This window comes from Guyanagaster necrorhizus (genome assembly GCF_019112545.1).
Source record: "Guyanagaster necrorhizus MCA 3950 unplaced genomic scaffold BT62scaffold_18, whole genome shotgun sequence".
In the NCBI taxonomy this organism is placed as follows: Eukaryota; Fungi; Basidiomycota; class Agaricomycetes; order Agaricales; family Physalacriaceae; genus Guyanagaster; species Guyanagaster necrorhizus.
The window spans coordinates 960,184-973,726 of NW_025064897.1; positions in this window are offsets into that span (position 1 = coordinate 960,184).

Consider the following 13,543-nt stretch of genomic DNA (forward strand, 5'->3'; position numbering starts at 1 on the left):
TTATAATATGCTGCTACAAAATGGTATTGTTACTTTGCATGTTTTTACTTATATTTGATGGACTGAAGTATCTCATTTACTACTAACCTTACTACCAACATAATATTGTAGGTAGATACCTTCTAAGGTCAACTTTAGCACTTCAAAACACTCACTGAAGCATCTGGCAACTTGGTCAGAAGCTCCAATCAGTCTGCCCTTGTCCTCTGCAATGAAATCTTGTCACATATGAATACTCACTTATATTCTCTGCTCTATTCCCTCCAAAATGCCTGGATGTTTTGAAGTTGACATTGCCCACACAATGTATATTCCTCTGCATGCTGACATCTTGTACAGATACTGATTGTGTGCTCTTAAGCTACAATTACAATCTGGATTTTTGATTCAACTCACTGAAGATGTGGAACAATGCCATAGTCTAAGTCTAGACAACAATAGCTATCTTACACAGCTATTACATGCTATTGCTGTCTAGCATGAGGTTATTGATAATATAACATTCATTCAGAGAAATTTGTATATTATGAATCTCAATCTTCTTGAATTCTAGGCTGATGGGATTCAATGTGGTTGCAGTATAACAAGTAAATTGTTTGACCCAAGTGTCATATGAACAGAAACATATGATAAACAGAAGTCTCCTCACACTTCAGGAGATTGACTGAGTTCACTTGATGTGTATTCTGATCAGTGTGTCACAAGACTTTAAGAATGGCTTGAGTATAGAATGGTGTGAAGATAAACTTTAGCTCAAAGCTGGGGATTACCAGTGAGAGCCAGCCTCCTTAAATACTGTACAAGTCTGCACTAATTATACTGCTGCCTACTGTGTGTGGTCATGTCCATTGTGCTCTTTGTCCTTGAGCATCATTACTATACATAAAAGACTGATTGTGTATTGTTGGACAACACTGTTGTGTTGAAAGATAATGACCAACTTGGCCTAGTTGTGATGATTAAGCTTCATCCCACAGTCTTAAGCATTTGTTCTGACACTCTGACTAAGCATAAATAGGGGTTAATCATAGAAAAGGAATAAAGAATGGGAAAAATCATAATATTACCCCCTCTTTAAGACCATCATCCCAATAGCTTAATTTAGGGATAATTCATATTCATGAATGGCATTGTCTGCATTCATTTGTTTCTTGTTTACCCATTGGTTAGATTCTAGGCCATACTTCTTCCAGCTGACCAGATAGTCCACTATTGTTGTCATGCCACTGTTTTTTGCTTTAACTTTTTAAAGTTTGTAGTGTAGTATTTGATCAATTTCATAATGTTCTTTATTGTTGATCAGGTCCAGCAGAAGTGAAAGAGGTCATTTCTGGTTTGAAAATGCTGGAGCAATATAAGATGTCAACAACACCTCATTAAAGACATTATGAACCTTCCAGTTTGTTGGTAATTTGAGTTTATATGCAGAAGCACCAACTTTGGCAATGACAGAAAAGAGGCCTGTCCATTTATCAGAGAGCTTCTGTTTGGGTCAAGAGAGATGAAGATTCATTGTGTCTAGCCACACTTTATCATTGGTGGAGTATTCATATGCTGGACAGTGATATTTGTTATATTGTTTTTTTATTGCTATAGCCACCTTTTTAAGGGCTGCTTTTGTTTCATTATGAATTTTTTTCATAGTGGTGGTGAAGTTGGCAGAGGCAGGTGTCATCATATATGTCCATTTGGTCTTGGTAATATTGGAGTGTCAGCTGAAATTGATAAAAAAGGGGGTTTTGTTGATGGAGGAGTGGATTTGATTGTTGTGTTGGAATGCAGCTAGTGCCAGCCATTCTGCTCAGTCATCTTGATGATAGTTGATGAAGAGATAGAGGTATTTCTCCACCTTCTGATTTGCTCATTCTGTCTGCTCATCCATTTGAGGGTGGTAGGCAGTGGATGCATTTCATTTTGTGTGTAGGAGTCAGTACAAGTCATTAAGGAATTTTAAGATGAATTGAGGTCCTCGGTCAGAGATGATGACCTGAGGCATGTCATACTTAGCATATACTTCATTGTGGAGTATTTTCACCCATCCAATGTAAGCTCTATGGAGCAGGTAATTGGAATGATTGCCTTTGAAAAGCAATCAACTATGATGATGATCACATCATAGCCATTGCAGTTGAGCAATCTGGTAATCACATCTACTGAGATATGAGTCCAGAGTGCATATGGAATCTCATTGGAGTGTAGAAGTGCAGTTTGGGCTTGGATTGAGGATTTTTCTCATTAGTAGATCTTGCAGGCTTTCACATATTACTCAATATCCTGCTTCAGTTTTGGCCATCAATACTCCTGCAGTACCAATTCTTTGGTTTGGTGATTCCAGGGTGTCCTGTAGTTACATGATTATGACAGATGGTGATGATCTGGCCATATAGTATATAATCTTGAGGAATATAGATCCTTTTGTTATATTAGATCAATCTCTCTTCCTTCATCATTCTCTGCTCATGATTCAGAGATAGGGCTATACATTGATCTCATTTGCTGGTGTCTCTGATAGTGCTTTGATCTATTCATGGATCTCTTCTTCTGTGAGCATGATTATTGCTCTGAAGTGTTCTGAATGCAAGAGCACTATACCTTCATTGTTGTGCTCCCCTTGGTTGTGATCAGCCTATCAGCTAAGCAAATCTGTCTTCTTGTTTACCATCCCTGCCTTATGATGCAGGGTGTATTGGTATTGGCTCAGCTCAGTGATCCAACATGCCTGCCAACAGTTTAGTTTTTGTAGTTGTCAGAAGTAGTATAGATTTTGGTGATCAGTTCAGACTTTGAATGTTTGGACTGCCCTGATCAGATAATGCCTCCATTCTTTGAGAGCTAGCATTATGGCCAGAAGTTCTTTATTGTAGATTTCATAGTTCCTTTCTGTGACTGATAGGGCTTTGGAGAGAAATGCTACAGGTTACCACCTTCTATCCTGTTCTTGTGAGAGCACCATGCTGATAGCTTTTTCATTAGAGTTGGCTTCAACCTGAAACCTTTCTTCCTGTGTTGAAATGGCAAGTACAACATTCTTAGTGAGCTATTATTTAAGATCATTAAAGGCTGCTTGTTGGAAAGGTCCCCATGTCCATGGGGCATTTCCTGTAAGCTGAGTCATAGGATGAAGGATCTTACTGTAGTCATAAATAAATCATCAATAAAAGTTTGTGAACCCTAGGAAAAATTGAAGTTCTTTTTTCTTAGTGGGTTCCAGCCACTCAGTTATCTCAGTCACTTTGATGGAGTCCATCCATATACTTCCTTCACTGATGATGACCTCTAGGTATTTGGTTTCAAGGACTTTGAACTCACACTTCTCTGTCTTGAGGAATAATTTATGCTTTCTCATCAGAATCAACACTTGTCAAACCCACCTCCAGTGCTTCTCCTTCATTTTGGACATGATCAGGATATCATTGAGGTAAATGGTTACTTTTTCAGTTGTGATGAGGTCTTTAAAAATGTCATTCAGCATCTACTGAAAAGTTGTGGGTGAGTTGGTGAGTTCATAAAACATAACTGTCAGCTTGAACAGTCTATGATTGGTTCAGAATATGGCTTTCCATTCAGCCCCTTCTTTGATTCATATATTGTTATACCCTTACCAGACATCAAGCTTTGTGTAGTATTTGGCACCTCTGAGCTTGTCCATTAATTCTGAGATTAATGGTAGAGAATAATGGTTTTTGATGATCATTTCATTGAGTTTTTAGTAGTCCTAGACAGGTTGGAGTTTGCTGTCCTTTTTTTTAATGAAGAAGAAGGGGAATGCTATAAAGGACTTTAATGGTTGTATCCTCTCACTGAACAAGTTTTTATCAAGAAACTTGTCAAGCTCTTGTTGTTTATTATGTCTAAGAGAGTATATTTTGCAGTCAAGATTGGCATTAGCATTTGAGATTAGCTTAATAGCATGATTCCAAGGCTTGGATTGTGGGAGTTCATCAAAACTCTCTTTCTCGAAGAGGTTCCTGAAGTCCTGTGCCCACTCTGGCACCATCTCTTCAGACATTTTCTCCTCTTTCTGCTTGTGGGCTTTTGCTGCTAGGTTGTTGGCATAGTGTATAGCTTGGAGATGGATCTCATGTTGCATGTCAATGATAAGAATGGTCTTGCCATCCTCTATCTTTTCATTCCAATGACCTTTGGAATCTTCATCAGGTAGCTTGAAAGGTATCTTCTGATATTTGCATCATGCAAAGGTAATCTTCTCTATTTTTCAGTTAATCAGAAGGTTGTGTCTGATCAACCAGTCGTATCTAAGAAAGACTTCTTTCATGCCAAGATTCATTACTGCCAGATCAATCCTCTCAGAGTGATCTCCAATTGTAAATTATAGTTCTATAAACTTGATGATTGAATCAGCTTGATTTTTTGTGCTGTTGATGTTGTATACTGGAATGGAAGCAGCCATAGCCCTTGTAGGGAGGCAGTGCTTGTTGATGAAAGCATGGTTGATTGAACTCCCAGTGCAGCTGCTGTCTACTAGGATATTCACCAAGTGTGTTGCTTAGTTGATTAAGGTCTTGATCTGTGTCTTGACCATAAGGTTCTGTCCTGAGTTTTTGGTGTGCTGGATATATCTTCTTGGTCTATGCAGTTTGTTGAGCCATTCCAAGACTCAGCACCATTCAGTCTTCTTCAGCCCTTCCACTACTTCATCAATGACTTCTTCCATATGAGCTTTATGTACTCAGTTCTTGAGTACAGCTTTGGTGGCTTCTTCTGTTGCAGCTTTTTGAATGGCTCTCTAAGTCTATTTGGTTTTAAAGAGCTTAAGCCATTTACTGGAGGTCTCTCCCTCTATTCAGCCTATGAGTGATTGAATTTTCTTAGGTGATTCTTGGATGTGCATGGTGATAGTAGGTATATTTGAATGCATAGATAATTTAGGCATATTCATGACTACAGAAGTATTATTAGTCTGACTAGTGGCTATTGAGTGCACATAAAGTTCTTTGGCTGGTTCAGTGGAATTGCTCACTGGCTGGCCTTATCTTTTACTTCCTCTACTTTGGTCTCTATGCCAAGTTCTTCCTCTTTTCTCTGTAGCTTGGCAATTTGTGCTCATATGTCTTTTTGAGTTCTCTTCTTCTTTAGGCAGTCCTTCACCATATGACTCTTTTGACCACAGTTGAAGCATTTACCCTTCTTCTTCATTCAATCTATGTCTATGGGCTTCTTTGTCCTCATATATATGATTCTGGTTTCTGTCTTCTGAGATCCATAGGTCGAGGCCATTGAGGTTCCTGATGATTTTCTGGCAGTTATCTCCAACAGTTTATTTGGGGTTAGTGGAGTTGGCTTCTTCAAATACTCTTGCAGCATTAACTGTTCTGCTTTCTGCCTTTGTCACTCCTTATATATTTCAATAATCTGCTCTTTCCACTTATTGTATCTGACCAGCATTAGAGCTTTGACATCTATGGTGGAGATTATCATAATGTACAAGGAGAGGACTCCTCTTTTGAGGGTCTCTACCATCTTTCTGTCATTTGTCATGTCTTTTTATATTCTTGCAAGTTTTGCAAGCCTCTCTAGCTTGTCAAAATAGTTGGTGACCATCTTATCTCCCATTTTGTAGTTCTTGATCTTTTGCTTGTAGACTTCCTGTACTGTTGGATTGATGAACTTGTTGTGAAGCATTTGTTTGAATATAGACTATGAGAGATATTGGTAGTGACCTTGTGTGTTTGATCAGAAGTTAAAGGAGATCAAGATTCATCAGGTCTTGGCCTTTTCTTCTAGATAAGAGATAGTGAAGATGACTTGATTCATGTCAGTCTTGAGATACCTGATATATACCTCAAAATATTGTTTGCAATCAACTAGAAAACAGTTGATATCATCTAAAGCTCTTTTGAAAGGCTGAAGCTTCCTAAGCAGATCTGGCTTACACTGTAGTATAGCAGCATTCTCAGGGAGGATGCCTATCAGGTTGGGCCAGTCCTTGAAAGAGGGTCATCACCATTCAGCAGAGGATCCAGAAAAGAAATAAAGTGAATTGTCATGAGTGATAGGACTTCCCTGAGGTGCTGTTTCTTTTCATACTATCACTCTATTGCAAATAATGAACCTTAACCAGATGGCTTCCAGATTGTCCCAGATGGGTTTCTTGCTGATGCTGCTCTCCATTGCCTCATCTGGCAGTGGTTGAGCAGCCAAGAGTCAGCTTCTGGCTATAGGTTTCAATATCTGACAGGTTGGATATTTGGCCAGACTCAGGACTGAGTCAGCTGAGTTGCTGATATTTGTACCAATGAGATGAAGTATAAAGTCTGGCTTCAGACAGATGGTGCCATATAGGTGGCACATTTTGGCATAGCCAGTGGTGACCAGAGCATTGGTCAGACTTTGAGCAGTGACTGATAAGCTAGTAGCTTGCTGAGTTAGTCTTCTGGGTGGTAATAGTTGTATGTCTCCACTGTATAAGTAGTTGCAGCATGTCTCAGGATCTCCTGTCATTCAGATAATTCAGTAATATATAATTGTTTCAGTTAGGTTGACAACCAGTTGTCATTCTGCTATAAGAACTCTACCTCTTCCTAGTACCATTCTTCAAATTCCTTTTTTCTGTTCCTCTATATCTCTTCTTCCAGTGCTTCATTATCAGTGTCCTCTGGGTAAAAGTATGCAATGTCCCCCCTCCTGTGCAGTGCATCACTGCTATCCTCCTCATCCTCAAGCAACTCCTTGACTCTCTCAACTTCTTCAGCTACCTTGACTTTCTTGATGAGAGAGTCATTGGACAGGTCAAAGATACTCTCCTCAACTCCTTGAGATCATAGCATGGCCAGTGAGCTGCTGCTCTGGCTGTGTGCTAGGTCCAGTGACAGGGCCCATATCATCAGAGGCAATGGTAATGGTGTAGTCAGCAGTGAGGTGGCTTTCAATCTGGATGTTATATCTGTTGCTGCCTGTTGCTCTTGCAGCTTCCACTCTTTCACTATAGAGGTGAAAGTTCCTGTAGAATCCTTTGTTGAGGAACTAGTGGGCAATCTGACTTCCAAGGAAACTTCAGAGAGTGTGGGCAGAGACATGGACATTGAGAGATACTCAAAGCCTGTAGTGCCTGAGGATGGACTTGTTGTCTCTGAGGTCAGAGTCTGCACTTGGGGTGTATCAGAGAGAGGGATACTCGAGTGTCTCAGAGCTAATAGGGCAGATGTCATCTTATGATGAGAGAGAGAGAGACTCTGTTGTCTTCTCTATTTCTGGCTTCATTGGCAGTGAGGACTTTAGCAGGTCCACTTATCTATGAGTCATTTTCTTCAATGGTACTGGACTTCTGGAATATGGGAGTGGAGAGCTTAGTATAGAGTCTATACCAGTCTGGCAACCCTCTTCTGAATCATGCAGCTTCAACCATTCACTGGCTGCTATAGTGCTGTCAGTCATACTCAGCAGCTTTGAGAGCTCTCTGCTGCTCTTCCAGAATGTGTATGATGAGCACATCCTGGGCTTGTTCATGCTCTGGGGCCTCTCTTCTTTGTCATTCTTCTTATCAGACAGCCTTATCATAGTTGAATAGGATGTTAAGATTCTATGTTGGGAAGAATCAGTGAATGATTTCATCCTGGTCCTCTCATTTCCTTCACTCATTGTCTATATGCTGAGAGAGACTCCTCCCTATCTCTGCACTTGTACCAGTAGAGTAGGGCAGGCTGGTAGCAGGACTTCTGGTGGGAGTTGCATATACTGGTGAGGTGTTGTAGAATGGATGTTGGGATCCTTGAGCTATCCTAGCAGCATCAAGAGAATCCCAAGTGATATCAGCAATCTCATGGATTCTAGGGGTGGTAGAAGAGTTGGAGGACAGAAACTGCTCAAAGAAGTCCTCAGAAATATTCTCATCTTTATGATCAGAGATCAAGGGTGAGATCCAGGGGTTGCAGAATCCTGTGAGGTAATTGTCATTGTTTCAGCTGTCTAGTCATTGGAGAGAGTATCAATGTCCTTCTTCTTCTTGAATATTCTCTTGATATGAGTGGCTAGACCTGACTTCAGATAAGGAGCTTGTTAGAGGCTGATGAGATATTCATTCAGATTCAGAGATGTCATAGAGAGGAAGATCAGGGGTTACATTGCATAGGATATGTCTAATGTGTTGAAACTCATTGTAGTGTCTGATTGCTCAGGCAGTGGTTGATTGGCATTCTTAGCACAGCTGGATGATCATCAATAATTCTAAAAATGTTCTGATAATGAAAGCAAGAGGTTCGAAAAACTCATAGTCAAAGTTAGAGTCTGAAGCATTGATAGAGGGCATTCAGTTTTCTTCACACTAATTGTGCATAAAGAAGGGAAAAGGAAAGCTTCAAGCTAATTGTTTGACCCAAGCATCATATGAACAGAAACACATGATAAACAGAAGTCTTCTTATACTTTGGGAGATCAACTGAGTTCATTTGATGTATATTCTGATCAGTGTGTCATAAGGCTTTAAGATTGGCTTGAGTATAGAATGGTGTGAAGATAAACTTTAGCTTGAAGCTGGAGATTACCAGCAAGAGCCAGCCTCCTTAAATACTGTGCAAGTCTGTGCTAATTATAATGCTGCCTATTGTATGTAGTTATATCTGTTGTGCTCTTTGTCCTTGAGCATCATTACTGTATATAAAAGACTGATTGTGCATCATCAGGCAATGCTGTTGCATCAAAAGACAATGACCAACTCAGCCGAGTTGTGATGACTAAGCTTCATTCCATAGTCTTAAGCACTTGTTCTGGCACTCTGACTAAGCATAAATAGAGGTTAATTATAGAAAAGGAATAAAGAATGAGAAAAATCATAATATAAATTATCCTTTCTAAACAGCTTCTTCAATCTTGTCTGAATAGCCAACTTGATATACATGATACTCTTCAAAAAATGAGAATTTATCTTCAATGAGGTTTGCTATATATTGTTGGTTGATGGCTGACCAGAGATCATTGATGACCATATATTCCTTTCATATGGCAAACTCCCAGTAATATAGAGCTCCTCACTGGCCCAAACAGTGATTGAAGCTATTTCAAGGGAATACCATCAATACTGAGTCATACAACATTGAGAACTATACTTCAGATTCAGCTACATCAAATAGCAGACCCCAAACTCTAGTCACTTCCACCAGCTCTGATCCTTGGATAAAATAACTGCTGCTACAAAAGAGCTTGAATTGCTATTTAAGCAGCTGAATACCAGCCAATTTGGGATCTACCTCTCTCTCAGTCAGTTTGTTGCAGATACAGTGCAAAGTATATTTGAGCATGCAAGAGAACTTTAAACAATGCATCTCATGTTGGCTCTGCCTCAATTAGGATTCACTGATAAGAGTCACTAACTGATACATTTATTCAGGCTTGTGTTCTGGTCTTCTGTTATGATTTTTTCTTATTTTATCACTTTTTTTTTCTTATCTTATTAGAGTACCTGCCTATCTTATCTTGAGTGTCTATCTGAGGGCATGGAAAAGATTATATAATCACAAGATGGACAGTGCCATTGTACTCAGTTGCTTTATCTATGAACAACACTCTATTGTCTAACCTCCAATAATCAGACAGAACAAGCAGCATAGTGCAGGACAGTACAATAGAGAGCAGCTATATTTATCACAAACCAGACAGTATATAAGTAGGATGGCTCTCACTGTAGTAGTCCAGCTTTAAGCTATAAGTTTATCTCATACTATCTTCTCTCAAGTCTAGCTTGTCTCTGGCCTTGAAGCATTTTGCCTAATATAACATATTAAAGTGAACTCTAGTGTGACTGTATAAACATGATACAGCACTAATTTATCATATGTCCAGGTCATATGCCAGTTAGGTCTAACATCTTTTATTTTTATTTCAGTCTTCTGGATAGAGATTGAAGTCCATGCACTGAAGCATCTAAGATTGATGCTATCACTCAAGAATATACTGATAGATTTTGCAGGAGAGTAGAAGAAGTCTTGTGGGATTATGAAAGTTTTCTGCATGAATGCTTCAACCTGTGCCATGTATCTTGTGTTTCTGAGAATTCTGATACCACAAGTATGCTTGACTCCACTTTCTCTATGGCATCTATTTTTTCAGAAAGCTAAAGTGACATTTCAGACTATCAACAATAAGTTGAGTCTGTCTCTGCTCTTACCTCTCATAACATATCCTGCAGTGAGTACTGGCACCCTAGCAGGTTCAGCAGCTCCACCAGAGTGCTCAAGATATGAGCCAGCCTATGTCTGAACATTTCATATCTTCAAGGTGATAAAAATTGATGTGATAATATCTGCTACTGCAAGAATAGTACATCTTGAATGAATCCTGAAACAAATCTAGCATTTGTTGAATAGGCACTAGAATCTGTAATCCACAGTAGCTTCTCTTAGCCAGTAGCATTCAAGCTGATATGAGAACCTAACAGCAGAAAAGACACAAAAGTAGAATAAGTTCAGAGGAAGATGCTTGCTTTAGAATTGGTACTCATGGAAAATCTGATAGAGACCAAATCATTCTATATGTATCATTGATTAGTCTTCATGATTAGAGACAAATATACTCACTGTTTTCAGTGTCAATGCAGTGTTTTCATTTCTAGGAGTTTACAATCAATGAATTTGCCAAATAGCATCTTATAAAAATTATATAAGGTAGCTATTCTTGTCTTCAGTTTGAAATCCTGAATTTCACAAGAGTCTCTGAGCCATTGTCTGCATGATATCAAGAAGTGACTTTTTCCTTAGGTGATGTGAAATATAAGTTTTGTACACTTTATATTGAATTATCCAAGCTGGTTTTGAGCATTGACTATACTGAAAAAGAACATCTTGAAATAAGCAACTTGGCTCTGGCTCAGTCTGAGAAAGCCCCATCTCTAGAGACCTTTAAATTCTACAGCATGAGATGACTCAGAATCTATAGAAGAGTACCAGCAAGCATAGGATTTTTTTGAATTTTCTCAGACTAATACCTAGAGTCTAAGAGACCTTATCAGCAGTGACATTGTTTTTCCTTGCTCACAAGTCAAATTTTTGACTCTAAAATTGAAAAAAAAAAAAACAAACAAACAATCACTCTATCTCCCATAATGGCTATTCCTTTGAATTGGTTGCCACTTGACTATATAGTTGGTTTAATAGGAAATAAATGAACTCTGGACTGCTCAACTAATTCATCCATATGACTTAAAAGATGGTTAAAAAGAGCTGCATATTTATTTATTTGTTTGCTTTTTCTCAACATTCTATTCAGGTCATCAGACTACTTTTATTTCTCTTGTTCTCTCTCTGTCCTCTGTGAATCAGGTTTCACACTTTGGCATGGCTATATGAGACAGTCATTGTATGTGATATTTTTGAATGCAAAGTAACTATTTCAAGGAAAATTAATCTCATTCAGCATAGAATAACTCACACAAGAGATCCAAAGTAGGATGCTTACTATTTTCTCAGTTGTGTAACTTGCATTTATCATTTGTGATAGGCTGTCCTGTTGTAATATCCTGCAAAACTCAAATCTCATCCATCATCTACAGAAACATCAGTACATCTGTTTGATATGTTCTATTCATGTCTAAGAGGAATCTTATACTCAATCTCATGAAAATAAAAAGTACCAGTGCACTAGTCCAGACTGCAACTGAGATTCAGAAACCAAGGTTGGTTTCACCTGCTATTATAACCAGTATCATATAGATATGACATTATTGTCATCTATGATGAGGAGCATAATTAAACTCATATCTCATTTGGACACTATCAAAACTCCTGTCATCCACTCTCACCTCAAGGACATGACATTGCTACACCCTTCAACTACTCTCTCTCTTTCACACACAATCTATGACAGAGTCATATTGAAGAGACAGTACACTGCTGATCTCTTGGGCTTGTGAAACCAATATACAACAGAGTCTTTTGCTACTGTATTATCTACTGATATTTCCACTCTCCAGTTTATGCCAACATATAATTTTGACTTGTCATCATTCTCATTGAATATATCCTATAGTTCCAACATATATCCAGATGGTATTTAGACTCAATCACCACCTATAACCTGTTGGAGAATATCTATATATTTCATCTTATCTTACTTTTCAATCACTCATTTTATTTATCTTATATATACTTATACCTTCTATCATTTTCCAATCACCTATATAGTCCAGCCATTCCTACCTGTATGTGTTAGACCCAAGCATCATGTGAACAGAAACACATGATAAACAGAAGCTACTTTGCACTTTGGGTAGTCATCTGAGTTCACTGATACACTTTTGGACCAATGTGTCACAAGGCCAAAGAGCTGGCTTGAGAGTAGAATAGTGTGAATAAACTTTAGCTCAAGGCTGGATTTTACCAGTGAGAGTGAGTCTCCTTAAATACAGTATATGGTCTGCTATTAATACTTCATGCTTATTGTGTGTTTCTCTGTCCTGGGTGCTCATTGTCCTTGAGCATCATTACCATATATAAAAGGCCAATTGTGCATTTGTCACTAGATATTGGTTGCATTGAGGAACTATGACAAAGTCAGTCTGTTGTGATGACTAAGCTTGTCCCATGGTCCCAAGTGCTTGTTCTTGATATCTTGACTAAGCATAAATAAGGGTTTCAAAAGAAAAATAGGGAGAAATCATAACATTACCCCCTCCTTAAGACCATCATCCCAATAGCTTAATTTAGAGATATTTCATAGTCATAGATCATCTCCTCAGTGTTCATCATTTTTTTGTTGATCCACTGGTTGGATTCAGTGCCATAGCCTTTCCAACTGATAAGGTAATTGACCATTGTTGTTATTCCCTCACCTTTTGCCCTAATTTTACAGTTTATGGTTGAGTATCTGATTGATCTTATAGTATTCTTCATCGTCGATCAGATCTGGAGGCAGTGGTGGAGGTTTCTCCTGATTTGGAAAGGCTGGTGCAATATACAGAGATAGTAATGTCTCATTGAAGATATCATGGATTTTCCAGATGGCTGGTAGACAGAGTTTATATGTGCTTGCTCCAACTTTCGAGATTATCTGGAATGGGCTGGTCTGCTTATCAGAGAGTTTTTGTTTAGGTTATAGTAGATGAAGATTTGTGGTATCCAGCCATACTTTGTCATTGACAGAGTATTCATGTGCTGGTCAGTAGTGTTTATCATATTGTGCTTTCATGGATGTGACAGCTCATTTTAGTGCTATCTTGGTTTTGGCATGCATTTTTACCATTGTGGAGGTGAAGTCTGTGGAGGTGAGTGTGGTTGTTCAGTGTTGTTTTGTCTGAGTAACATTCAGGTGTCACTTATAATTGATAAAAAATAGTGTTTTCCCTATTGCAGAATAGACTCGGTTGTTATATTAGAAGGCTGTGAGAGCCAATCATTCTATCCAGTCATCCTGCCAATAGTTGATGAAGAGTCAGAGGTATTTCTTGACTTTTTGATTGATGCATTCTGTCTGCCCATCAGTCTGTAGATAGTATGCAGTTGATGCATTGTGCTTGATATGTAGGAGTCGATAGAGGTCATCCAGGAATTTGAAGACAAATTGTGGTACCCTGTCTGAAATGATGACCTGTGGCATA